The sequence below is a fragment of the Polistes dominula genome, unplaced genomic scaffold (genome assembly GCF_049000335.1).
Source record: "Polistes dominula isolate Pdom_NZ unplaced genomic scaffold, Pdom_raw_medaka contig_20, whole genome shotgun sequence".
NCBI lineage: Eukaryota > Metazoa > Arthropoda > Insecta > Hymenoptera > Vespidae > Polistes > Polistes dominula.
The window spans coordinates 2,517,104-2,531,317 of NW_028301147.1; the positions used below are offsets into that span (position 1 = coordinate 2,517,104).

General features: G+C 30.8%; 1 protein-coding gene across 2 annotated transcripts in view; it reads right to left on the minus strand.

Moving 5' to 3' along the window:
• The window catches only part of LOC107066144 (zwei Ig domain protein zig-8), a 47,054-nt gene that overhangs the window by 24,403 nt on the left and 8,437 nt on the right, over positions 1-14,214 (minus strand). The gene's annotated exons all lie outside the window — the stretch shown is intronic.

Genomic DNA, 14,214 nt, shown 5'->3' on the forward strand with positions numbered 1-14,214 from the left:
GACATTGATAGAGGTAATGATAGGAGAGAACATCCATAGACACACACGTAGGGAATCGATCTGAAATGCGGCTACAGGTGCGAGTGACGTACAATACGGTCTATCGTTGCACTCGGATAATAACAGTTGCACTCGTAGCGCTTGGGCACTCAGGGGGCTCGTCTCTCGACATTTAAATTATCGAAGGGAAGTGCACAGGCGTTCGATATTTTAACGTCAGTTTCACGCAGTGGGTTTAATAGTCTACTTCAACGATTACGCGTTGGCTGTGACGCGAGTCACCAGATAAACGGTTCAAAAGTCAATCAACGTAACTTAAAAGCTTACACGCTTCAAGAGATTTAATGAGGGAAGAAAGATCGTAACAAATTTTAAGTCTCGTAATTCTTATTTCTTTCTCTTTTTTTCTTTTTTTATTTTTTATTTTTTTTATTTTTATTTATATCGACAGGTGTTTAATAATACGATCAACGTTACACGATGTTTTATTTGTTCTTTTTATATATTTTCATATTCTTCCCATTCGCAAACACAGATTGGAAATTTATGATATTCGTAAAATAAATATCGTTCGATTGTACGAAAGGATAATTGGTTAAAAAAATAAAACAAATACAAAATGTACGAATATTTATATTTAAAAAAAAGAAACAAAAAAATTAACAAATATTTGACAAGGGAATAATGTTAATATGCATAAGAGGTAACACAAGATTTATATATCAGCAATCCTCATTTATTTTTTTCGTACATCTACATTTTTGAGGATTACATTTGTCAGTTGACTTTACTTTATCGATATATATTACGAAGTTACTTTTTCTCTGGTAGTGAGAAAAATTCCTGTTAGTTTTTACCTTTCGATGGTGTGCGAATAAACAAAGATGGATGAGAGGTGAAGATAAAAAAGAAAAAAAAGAAAGAAAGGAAGAAAGAAAGAGAACGGCTCGACGGTTATCTGGCCGAGATACAAGTGCACATTCATTGAAGTATACATAGGTATACATGTATACCTATCGATATAACCTACAAAATTCAACCCTACCATCCCTTTCTCTTTCGACGTGCCGTGATCCATTGAAGAAGCATTCGTAGCTATCGGCCTATCTCTTTTCTTCGTTTTTCAGCAAGCATCAACCCAATCCCTCCTTCTCATCCTCCCCGAAAAAAGAGTTTGGAATTTTATTCAACTTTCCTATCGAAAGACGATACGAAAGTTTCTATGCAAACGGTCGTTTCTTTTTACACCCCATTCCTTTCCTTATTCCTCCTACGTATCTAAAAAGGACCTTTGCGATTTCTCTTTGAACATTCCATGTAGATGGTTTTGCTCTGGTATCGGCTTAAGTAAAAACGAAAAGTAAATCAAATCTACGTTTACCTTCGTAATATTTACATCTATGTGTGTGTGTCTATGTATCAGTCGTTCTATTTATATTTTTCCTTTTCTTTTTTTTTATTAACAAATTATTTTAAAATAATTAAATGAAACAAAAAGAAAAACACGGTGTTATAAATAACAATCAAATATCATATTAAACTTTTTCTGTCATTTTCACTTTTATTTTACTTTTTAAAGATGGCACGTGGCAAATGACGTTATTCCAGTTGGCAATATTTTTGTTTGTTTTTTTTTTTCAGCTTAAAGTTCTCGCAAAAGTTGTACATATAAACGTTTCTCGAGCCATTGCATTCGTCTGTATTTCATTCGTTCGCCATACATACCTATTTGTCTCTTATTCTCTTTCTCTTTCTCACTCTCTCTAACTCTTTTTTCATTTCCTCTAATTTCTCTTTTTCTACTTCACATTTTCTCCTACGTCTATTATTCCAAGCAAGTGGTTGCACATTGTAACGTCGCAAATATAATTTATTCCACCAGCTCACGCAAATATACACCGAAATATATTATTATGTTTGTTCATTCTCGTTGACTATTTTAAATCACGAAAAAATCTTCTTTCATTCGTTCCTGTTACTTCAAGTGATTCTGTTTTTTATATTTTCTTTTTTTAAATATTTTCATTGTCAATGATTTTGTGATCACTTGGATAGAAATAACTGGAACGTATCAAGTTTCGTTTGAACGTTTCGACAAACGAATCGATGCAAGAGAAGAAAGGACGATCAAATATTTTGTTGGTCGGCAGACTTTGAGAGGCGTTTGATCGCGTTTGATCTTATTTGATGATCGTCCTCTCAGTGATATGTATGTCTGTGTTGTGTGTGTATGTGTGTTGTAGAATTTGTCTTCTCTTTCTCTTTATCGACACGACAACGAAATTAATGAAATGACTTTGATGAAACTCATTCGATAAGAAAGAACAATTTCACGTCATTGTGATAACAAACAAACCCTTCTTCGTTCCTAGGATTAAATACACCATAGAACACGGTGTTTCCTTTGTTTGAGTTTGTTTCAACTTTGAGTTAGATTGCGATTACAGTAGTGTAGGGACATGAATGTAAATTTGATGGTAACTTAATTAGGATTTATCATTTGAAAATTACTTCTAACGTTTATGAAATGTTAATAGCCGAATGTGGACGAAAATATGTTTTATCTACAATTATAATTTATAGTAATAAAGTATATTTTATGTTGTGTTTTTTATTTGTTTCAACAAAATTAAATTCGTATTCAAAATAAATGATTAAATTTCAAGGGATTAAATTAGCGTTAGTAAAAGTTACAAAAAAGGCTCGAGGGAAAAATTTTCTACAACAATTCGCGAATATTAATTTGAAAGTTAGTAAATTCTATAGGTGTTCCAGTTTCAAGGGAAATAAAGGGAAAGAAGGTGAGAAGAGGGGTAGTAACATCACGCGAAAAGAGAAAGAGAGAGAGAGAGAGCTTCTAATCAATGAGAAAGTAAAGCCAAGGCACGATTCAGCTTTAGAGTTTTGAATCTGTGTTGAGAGATGTCACGGAATCGTTATAGTATATATTCACGATCAACACTTACAAACTTATATATAGTAAGTTCTTTGAATACTTTCCTTAAAAAAAAGAAAAAAAAAAGAAAATGTATTCGACATTCGGCTAGCGTTTCATGACATTATTAATACGTGTAAGTTGTTGGTGTTGTATGCATATAAATGTGCATAACTATGTAGTTTTTACATACTGCACGTATAAAAAAAACCTTAATTTAAGAGATGATAACGTAGCTTCATTTTTCATCAGAATATTGCTTCGTGTTATTCATTAATTCGAAACGAAGTTACGGTTGTATTTGGGTATACATAAATGCATAAGTATAGCAGCATTCGCGTGATAAAAAAACAAGAAAAGAAATAAAAATCAAGGAGTTACCTAAGCTCGTTATATTTAGGATCGAAGAAAAGTTTGTGTTACATGTACATCAAACGTTGATCTTTTATAAGACTCAAGATATCTCATTGAGTGAGTAAGAAGGAGAATAAAGTATATAGTAAAGTAATAGCAACGCGATGACTAACTTTTCCAGTTTCCTGTTTCAAGTTCCAAGCGTTAAAACCCTGCGTGCAGTCGTAAAGCGAAAAGCAGCAAATTTCACGACTTCGTTCAGAATAACGTATATATATATATATATATCTATCGACACACTAATACACATAAAATAAGCTCCGCCCTTTCATTTCAAAATAAACGCACCACCGGTTGCCTCATGGTCTTCAACATAGTCTACCTATTGTATTCGAATAACGAAGTAAATGCATTTGCAATGCAAACATTACGATCTTTGAACAAAACTCGTGTACCGCAACCGATCAACTTTTACTTTTCATTCTATCTTTTTTATTTCATTTTTATCGAGAGACATTTTTTTTTTTTTTTTTTTTACTAAGATTTCGTATTTTGTTTTAAATCATAAATTTTTTGTTTTATTTTAATCTCCTTCGTTTCATTTAAAATTTTATACGTCGTTCAATATTCGAACGTAAACAACAATAACGTGAAATTCATAAATAAACAGAAACTGATTACTAATCATCTTAAATAAAACAATAAACCGGTTGATTATATTGTTGGGAATGAAACATTTGCATAGCTCTTCGATGATGATTTTGATCCAGGGATAGAAGAAAATCAATCGTGCAAATATTTCAACTAAATATCGAATATTCAGTTCACGGTAATAAAACTCTCGCATTCATTGAAGCATCCCTATTGGAATTGATTGACAAGCAATTATATTATTATTCATTTCGCATATCGTTTTTCTATCGGTTAAATGTCAACGTCGATGTCGATCTACTCCTTTCTTTATTTCTATAATTTCAGCTCTATCAAAGTCTCGTGTTTATTTTTTTTTTTTTTTAATATTTTTTAAAAACTTATCTACAAATTCTTTTTCTTTGAAAATAATCAAAATTGTATATTTTAAATAATAAATGTGTTTCCATACCTATATATTTATTTATCTATTTTATTCGTAAGAAAATAAAACACGGATTTTATTTCGAAGCTTTCGTTTACGTTTTGTATGTCATGATTTTTTACCTGAAACACTGAAGCACAAAAAAAAAAACAGTGTAAAACAAAAAACAAAAAAAGAAAGAAATTCCATACGAACGATACGTGACATACGAGAAATGGAAACGAAAGAAAAAGTAGAAGTATATACATAGTAAATGGCGAATGCAGACTGCAAACTACGAACTGTATGATGCAACACGACGAAGTTCGTAAGACTTTGAAAGATTTCAGACAGGATAACGATGCTGCTTTTCGGCATGAAACTACTACCAATACCAACAACAACAACAACAACAACAACAGTGAATAGTATAAACCTTTTTCCTGTCGAATTTCCTAGCAGGCATTGCGTCGATATTTATACTATTGCAAATCTCGTAAGTACGAACGAGCCATTGAGTGAAATGTGATCAAACGAGAGAGACAGTTTCAAATCAAAAGTACTACGAACAAAGAAATACAGAAATATAGAAAGAGAAAGAGAGAAAAAGAAAGATTGGAAACTAAAATTCAATAAAATATTATTTCTATATTTTTAAAGAAAAACGAGAACATATCTCCTCATTCATTTTACCCAAAATATATTCATTTTAATGAATAGATTCTATCGAATAATAAAATAATACGAGTCTCGTTAATACCCGACGCATGAAGCATGAAATACAAACCAACATTAAAATATAAGTCTCAACGAGATAACAATACGAATTGGAATTAATTAGCAGGATTTTTTTTTATTCCGAAAATATCATTTGGTAATTACGAATCTTTTTTTTTTTATTATTTCGCGTTGGTTTCTTTCGATAACACCGAAGTACCCCTAGTGCCCTTGTAATTTATTTATTTATTTATTTTTTTTATATCTAAAGAACTAAAGTCGAAATGTTTTTTTTTTTATTTACGTCTACAAGTGAAATTCTATTTTTCATAGTCAATGCATAGATGTTCTGTAACAGTATTGAATTATTTTCTATGATACTATTTTTTATTCTTATTCTACTATTTCCATGATAATAATGAATAATGGTTTTTGGTATTCAGACGATATAATAGAGAAAACTCGTGTAAGATACTTTTATTTATTATTATTTTCCAATAAAACATCTATCTTTCTCTTCGATTTCAAGCATTTAAAACGTGAAATTGTGTTAACAGCGTGAAAACCTTAAACGTACGCGTATGACGTATTTAAAAAAAACGAAAAGAAAAAAAAATTATCTTCTCTTTAGTCACATTATTTTTCTTTAAATGCATACACGTAGATAGGATATGTTCTATCTTTTGTTATCACCGGAACGATATTTTTAGCTCGTACCTTTGAGAAGTAAAACGTTCTACGTATATACATCCGCACATATACACATATACATATACATACGCATAATAGCGATATCTTTTGGTCCGGTACCACATTGCGGTATCTCTCTTCCTTTATGGTGACGCTCATATTGAATATCAAGCGAGGGTGTCCCTCGCAAAAAGAGCGTAAGTCTCTTCCAATGCGCTCGCTTTGAGATCCGAAAAAGTTTACCATCTTCATTAGCATTCATGACGAGCTAAAGCATGTACAGATTGTAATGTATTATATACATTACTTCCTACTATACTTTTAAAGTATATATACTTTGTGTTTACGTATACGCTTTCATGTTTATTCACAACGTCTTCAATAATAATCATGAATTAATTAACATGCGTACTGAATGCTTCATAAACATTACCTTAATTAGAATCATATAAAGTTGATTCAATGGGATACATTAGCTTAATAAAAAAAAAAGAGAAAATACCAGAAAAAATGTAAAAAGAAATAATAAACAAGAAAGATTTTTTTAAAGAAAGAGAACACGAATACTTTTTTGTTAATTACTTTGTTCATTGAATGAGGAAAAAGAAACACGGGATAAGATTGTCTGACAACATTAACTAGATGAACTAAACAGATGCTTTAACCGTTGACCTTGAAATAATGATAACGAAGCTGTTCGTTCGTCGACGTTAGTATGCTCATTAGAGTACTCGCTAAGGAGTCGCTTTTAAAGCAACATTTACACAAGTAGGACGTTGCTTTATATGACGCTTGAGTACCATGTGACTTAATTACCGATAAAGATGAGTAGTATAACGTGAGATGAGGTCAAAGGGATGTGAGGGGTGCAATAAGAATTGGGTGAGATTATAAAAAAAAATTGAGTGGTAGAAAATCGAAAAAAAAGAAAGAGAGAGAGAGAGAGAGGTCAGTTAGATTCTTTCTTTCGTTTCAAGGAGAATCTTGATGAGTGTCCTTTGTCGAAGAAAAGGATACGAGAGACCAAGCGACATCATTTGGGGATTCCACTCGTGGAAATCCTCATGGGAATCGGTTCTTTTTAGCTACTATGTTCTCTTCTTCTTCATCTTCTTCTTTTTCTTCTTTTTCTTCTTTTTCTATTCCAACTTCTATTACTTTTTCTTTTTCTTCTTCCTTTTCTTTATAGCCAAACCCAAGAAGCTACGCGTTGTCACTTTACGCGATAACGTTTGGCAAGAGTAAAAGATGTGTAGCTTTCTATCAAAAAGCTCTTTTCTTCCATACAAGATTGTATACTATCCAAGGAATAAATCCCAGGTTTGCGATAATGTTCAGAGTCGTAATCGACACATCGTTTGCACCAAAGTTGCTTCTCCCGTGCTTTTTTTCCATGAAAAACGTTAACCTCAGTTTATCGCTTACTCGAACTATCTTTTTTCTGATGACAATACTAACATTCAAGAATAGAGTTTGTCTGAGAAGAATGTTGATCTTATTTCTCTTTTTAGTTTTTTTATTTGTTTTTTAGTTAAACTATCTTTTAAAAATTTTTTACAGTTCACGAGAGTTCGCGTTGTTGGATTTTTATTAAATCGTGAATTAAACTTCACGAAATTCTTTTGGAAAATATTTAGAAATTTCATAAAGTAAATATATATTCTATAATTTTCTGAGAAATAATTAATATGTTTTAAATCAATTTAGTATTCTGAACATTTCTGAATAAATTATATTTCTTGTTGTGGAAAAGTTTAAAAGATAACAATAAAAGAAGATAAAAAGTTTGTGATCATCATCTTCATTAAAGAATGAAAATAGAAACGTTAAATCTTAAATTATACTCATCTCACATAACTGACAAGTTGTTATTATCTGTGATAGTTACTAAATTGCAATGAACTAAAGGAACATCTGGTTCGACATTTCGCGTGTTTACCTGGAAAATGTATTCCGCTTGCTAGCATCTAACGAATGAATCGTTAGTCAAACATGTCCATTCGTCTAATGGAACTAAATCGATTCGGAGAATTAAGACACATGACTATTATTGCACATTGTTAACGGAACTTAACAAAGTTTATAATAAAAAGAAATAATGGTTAACAAATACATATGGAAACAAAAGTATACTATTTCGAAATTAATCAAATATAATTAAAATAAATAAATCAAATATAGTAATTCGTAGATTTTTTGTTTTTTATTTATTATCTTTTATCATTGATCTATTATTAGAAAAAAAATAAAATTCTCATCAAAAATACAGAAAATTATAAACAAAATGAACTTTCTTTTAAATGTCGGTCATCTTTGCAACATCGAATGCGTTGCATCTTTGAAACTCGGTCGTATCATCCACTTTAAGAATATTCAAAGTATCTCTAAAAGATTTTTAGATTCATCGAACAACTTCCATAAATTATTTAACAAACATTTTCCTTTTATTATTGTAATCTCTTACACGTGATGTGTGAAATATTATTGCAAGTGAAATTTTGACAAATAATCTCTTCGTTTAATTTTGAATAACAAACTATTTTGATATCGTGAACATATGTACACATGTATATTTGTTACAAACAACATTAATAAGTATATTTTAATTCCAACAAACATCGATTTGATTTCTATCGATATGAAGGAATATCAACTAATGCATAAATTTGTATTAATCAGTACAAATATGTGAAAATTTGTATTAGTAAACACAAACCATTTTCCTAAACGGAATAATATGTTGAACTCATTGATTGGCATACGTTTTTTCATTCATTCATTCTCTTTTATAGTATACGTATACAGTAACTATTATGTATATATATATATATATTGTATATAATATAGTTTTACATGCTACAATATCTTTGTGATACGAATGAAACATTTTTATTTGACGTTCGCGAATAGAAACGTAAAATATCGGATACATCCGCTTGACTTAGTACAGACACGCGTGCTTACGTGCTCGGTCGAATACACACACACACGTACGCACATATATATATACGTGGAATAGAAAGAAGACAGAGATATGGTGATCCATCGATGTGGAAGATTGACATTTTGCGGATTCCGGTTTTATGATAATTCTGCATCAATGCCAAACAGTGAAACGAACACGTATTCCAATTTTCCATTTTTCCACTTTTCCACTAGTGGACACGAATTCGAATATATACTCTAACTTTTTATAAAAAAAAATTCTTTTTCTTTTTTTTTTTTGCTTCGTTTGAAAGTGGGTGAAAAACGAATAGAATTTTATTTTCTTCCCATCTTTTTCTTTTTTTTTTTTTGTTACATAACTATGAAGCAGCAACGGTTAGGAAGATAAAGTACTTCATGAAGACTTTCAAGTATCCTAAAAGATTCAAGTGGATGTTTTAATTCGGAAATAAAATGAAAAAGAAGAAGGAAAAATTTGTTTTGTTTGCATCTCCTTTTAAAAGGTCAGTGGTGGTGGCTCGTAGGGTCGGTCAAAGAAGAGCATACATTTTTCTCATATTTCATATCGAAACTCAACTAAATTTGACACAGTTATAATTACACGATGCAGTCGAAAAATTCCCTATATTCTTTTTTTTCGAAACAAAAATGAAGTTTAATGTTAATTCATGATGTAAAATGAAAGTTGAGTTTGATAAAAAATAAACTGGACTCACGTGCTGTTATATATATATAAAAAAAAAAAAAAAAAAAAAAAAACATACCAATCGACATTAATTAAATGATTTTTTTTTTAATATTTAAAAAAGAAATGAATATATTGAAACGCACACAGAGTATAATAATTGAATTAATTGAAAGAGCAGCAATATTATTTTGGTGTCACGTGAATTACATTTTTTACAATCTAAGAAATGTTACAAAGTTTTTACAAATGTTACCGTAAAATATCAAAATTGAAAAGTGGTTAATTTCAACAACATAACAAATACATCGATTAAAGACTAAATATTTGACACAAATAATTTTTTTATTTGTTCTACAATTTAACTTTGAAAATAGTGTAAGGAAAAATGTCATTGAAAATGGATGACCATTATTTTTTATTTCGTCTACATTGGAGAGAGAGAGAGAGAGAGAGAGAGAAAAATAGAAGAAAAAAAGGGAAGGAAAAAAAAATAGTCATTAAGTTTTTGTTCTATATTAAAAAGATTGTGCAGTATAGTGCTTGAGCATGAAAGGTACCTTGTTAAAAGTAACCACCTTATTAGAGACACTTCGAACTTACCTTTGGGAGGCTTTAAAAATTTTTAATCATTACTGCCACCATCACCACCACCACCACCACCACATCGTTATACTGCACATCAAAACTAACATGAACGAAAGTACGATCGTAATTCCAGTTACCTATATATATATATATATATATATATATATATATATATATATATATATATAGTAGGTCGAATGAAAAAGTACGGATCGCTGCTGATGTTTGCATAAAGTTGGATTAATCGTCGTAATGGTTAAGCTCGCTGGTTACTATCCGTGGCTACTAGTTTCCGAGAGATCAGAAAAATTAAAACTGCATCTTAAAAGTAAAAGTTCATCGAAGATTGAGCAGATCGCCGTACCGAGGGCTTGTTTTATCCCATGAATTTCAACGAATGAAATTCTTTTAAATTAAAAAAAAAAAGAAAAAAAAATTTAGAGAAACATAAACGTTCATCTTTGTATTTTATTTATTGAAATTTATTAAGAAAGATTTATATAATAATTAACCATTTGAGTGCTAAATATTTGAATATAATTTAATTAATTGATATAAACATTACATTATTTTACATTAATACTAACAAACACGTATATACGTTAAACGACTACGCTAGCTATTTTTACCAAACGCATATATGCGTCCATAGCACTCAGAGGGTTAAATATAGAAAACAAAGAACGTAGTAATAATAAAAATTACAATTAAACTTAGAAAACAACAAACCTTGTTGTATTCTTAGTAATAAGCCATTTGTAATTGTTCATAAAAAAACAAGATTCTCCAAATTAATATTCCATTAAGAAATGTTCTAGGAGAGAGAGAGAGAGAGAGAGAGATGAAGATAATACCACGAGATTTGAAATATTCCATAAGTGAGAGACCGAAAACTTATCTACGTTAGAGAAGTTGATAAATTAACACCGGATATAACACGGCATCGCGAAAGGCATTTCAATCGCGAATGGAATGAAATATTCACCGTTGCTTCCGTGCTCATTGAAACGAAGAAGGAAGAGAAATAGCAGAAGAAGCAAAAGAAAAAGAAAAAGAAAAAGAAGAAGAAAAAGAAGATGAGGAAGAGACCAATGTGTTTGCACCATCTGCTGTTATTCGTTATTTCCTTCGATTCTATCCTACGATTTAATGATCGTGCAAACATCGATATTGAACAAACCTTACTTTCTACAACTACAATTATTATTATGATTATTATTATTATTATTATAATTACAATTAAGAGATACGTATCGTTAGAGATATTGATACTAAAATTAAGTACACAGGTTTTGTGTACACAAAATCACTTCTTCAAATACCCAAAAAATTAAAAAAAAAATAAAAAAAAACAGTGAATATTTTAATTGGAATAAGATTAATAGTAGTTCACCGAACAAATCGATGGATCTTTCAAATTTGTTTTAGGGTTACGTCTGATTAATAGTTCCATCAATCCGATCGAAAAACGAATGAAACTTTATAAAAGAGAGAAAAACTTGTTGGATTAGATGAAGACGACGACGACGACGACGACGACGAATAAATTTTGATTATTATACAACATTTATTTTCCATTATCATTAACAAAGTAAGATGTACTCGTTGTAACGTTGATAACGTCATTAATCTTCTCCTTTGTTCTTTTTTTTTCTCTTCTATTATTTTTGAGACAAACGAAAAGAGACACGTTTTCCAATTGAACTCTCGGGTGCTTTTAAAAAACATTAGAAATTCGTAATTCACCACGTTGCGATGAAGGGAAAGAGAAGGGGGTGAGAAAAATAAAAAGTTAGAAAATAATGGATACTACGTGAGATTCTTCGTGTTAACGGGGGTAAGTAAGGGGGGGATGGGAGTTGGGAATGAAAGGAAAGCTAGTAGAGGAAAAGTGAGATTAGAAGTGAAAATTGTAGGAAAGAAAAGGCGAGAGAGAAATTTCTTGCACTCGTACGATCAAATCTCACTGCACTCGTACCTTTTCGGGGAGAGAGACAGGGAGAAGGGGGAGGGGGAGGGGTGGAGCTAGAGGTGTGAGAGGAAAGAGTCTTTTGTTCGCTTTTAGTTTATACAGTTGAGAGTGGTCTTAATTTATACCGGTGTGGTCAGTTCGAGAGATAGAAAGGGAAAAAGAAAGAAGAAATAGAAGAAGAAAGATAAAAGAGTATGAGTGTGAGGTGGTGGTGGGGGGAGAGGTTAGAAGGGGGTTGCAAAAAAAGAATAAAATAAAATGAAATAAAATGGATTGAAAAGAGAATGAACACGATAGGTGTTGTAGATAAGTCCTGGGGTATTAAAAAGAATCAACTTAAGGTTAGCCAGTAACGTAGCAGCATTTATACTAAAGGCGAATAGGGATTCTAAGAGAAGGGTGGAAGGGTAACACTACTTTCGTAACCCACCGAATTTATCGTCGAGATCAACGGGTACTACACATCGACCGCAACGTGTGAGCCATTTTTATTCGCTGTTGTTTCTTACGGATGAGCTTTGGAAAATGGTGGGCAAAAAAAATGTTGGTATTAACGAATCGAAACTATGCTTAGGGATACTCGATCTTACGTCACTTTTATTTTCTTTTTCTTTTTTTCACTAACATAAGGAATAAATCGTAAACGTTCGATTGAGTTACTTGAAAAGTGTGATTGATTATTTGTTTTTTTTACTCGTTTTTGTTGTTACATGTTTTTTTTTTTTTTTTTAGAAACAGACGGATTATTTGATAACGTAGCAATAATCATTTGTTCGAATTAATTGTTATTTTGGTTTTTTTTTTAATTTAAAGTTTTCACACGGTATTACTCGTATACATCGAATTTTCGGTTCATTTCCAATATATTGTAGTCGGGGTAACGCAACTTTTCGATTATCTTTCTCTTTCTTTTTTTATTTTGCACCCTCTTTTATCGTTTAGTCCCTCATTATTCGAAATCGAAATAGTTCTTTTAAAAGTATCCACTTAAATTTATCGTTTGGAAATGCAACAGCGAAATAACTCGATGGGGTGACAAAAACGGCTTTCCTCGATAGAATTTTTCTTCTCTTCTCTGGTACCATTTTTTTCTTCTTCTTTTCTCTTTATTTCGTTGTAATTTTTTTCTTCTTCCTTCCTTCTTTTTCTCAATTTTTTTTTCTCCGTTTCATACTTTGATGTCCTTACGGTATTTACCTTTAGAAAAGGGTCATTTTGTTATCCGGGGAATAGGTTAGTACTCTTTTTTATCGAAAAATGTAACCACTTTGATATCTTCTGAATAGAAAATGTTATGTATATATGATATAGTAGTTTTTATATGTTATCTGTATTATCCGAATGGTAAATGATCGTGAATATTGGTTTTTTAATAATACAAAAGTTCAATCAGTTTTTCTTTCCCGGAAAGATTTCGTTCTAGATACGAAATAGAAATCGATTACATATTTATGGTGATTTGTAAATTCCCTTTAGTCTCGCGGGATTCTAGGAGAGACTTGGGAGTTTAGCTGAAAGGAATAAGAAAGATATCGTATTGCTTAGTAATGCGATGTATATGTAACAGATAAAAAAAAAAAAAAAAAGAAAAAAAGAAACCTTCCAAAAAAAAGAACAAAAATACAAAAAAAAAAATTACAATCTCACATCGTCAAAATGGAAAAAGGAAATTGAACAAAAAAAAAAAAATGATAATACAATATTTTAAGTCAAAATCTGACAATGCATTTCACGATTGCAAAACATTGACGATTTAAATAGATGACCAGATTTCTGCATAATCCAGAAGGCATGCATGTTGTTATCCTCCGATATGTTTTTTTTTTTTGCATAGAACATTTTATTCAACGACAAAATATTTTTACGTGACAGTAGCGACATTACGTGCTCGTGCATAGATTCGTTATTTAGAAAAAATAAAAGTCATGAAATATGAAGAGAAATTGAGAGAGAGAGAGAGAGAAACAGGAAAACGTTTTATTCGTTCAAATTTTTGTGTATACTTTTCATTGTCTCGTACACGGTCAACATAAAAAAAAAAAAAAAAAAAAATAGAATTATTTATGATCAACCATAGGATTTATTTATATTTACGAGCTTTCGTAAAGATATATAGTTCATAAAGAAATTTCAAGGTTCTCTCGAGTAGGAGGATACTTTTTTCAAAATTGAGAATCCTCTTTCGATTCATTGTTTTCAGGAAAAATGTCAAATCGAAAGGGGTTACTTCCAGATCGTTAACTTAAGGAATTCCATGAAATTTACTCATTTGA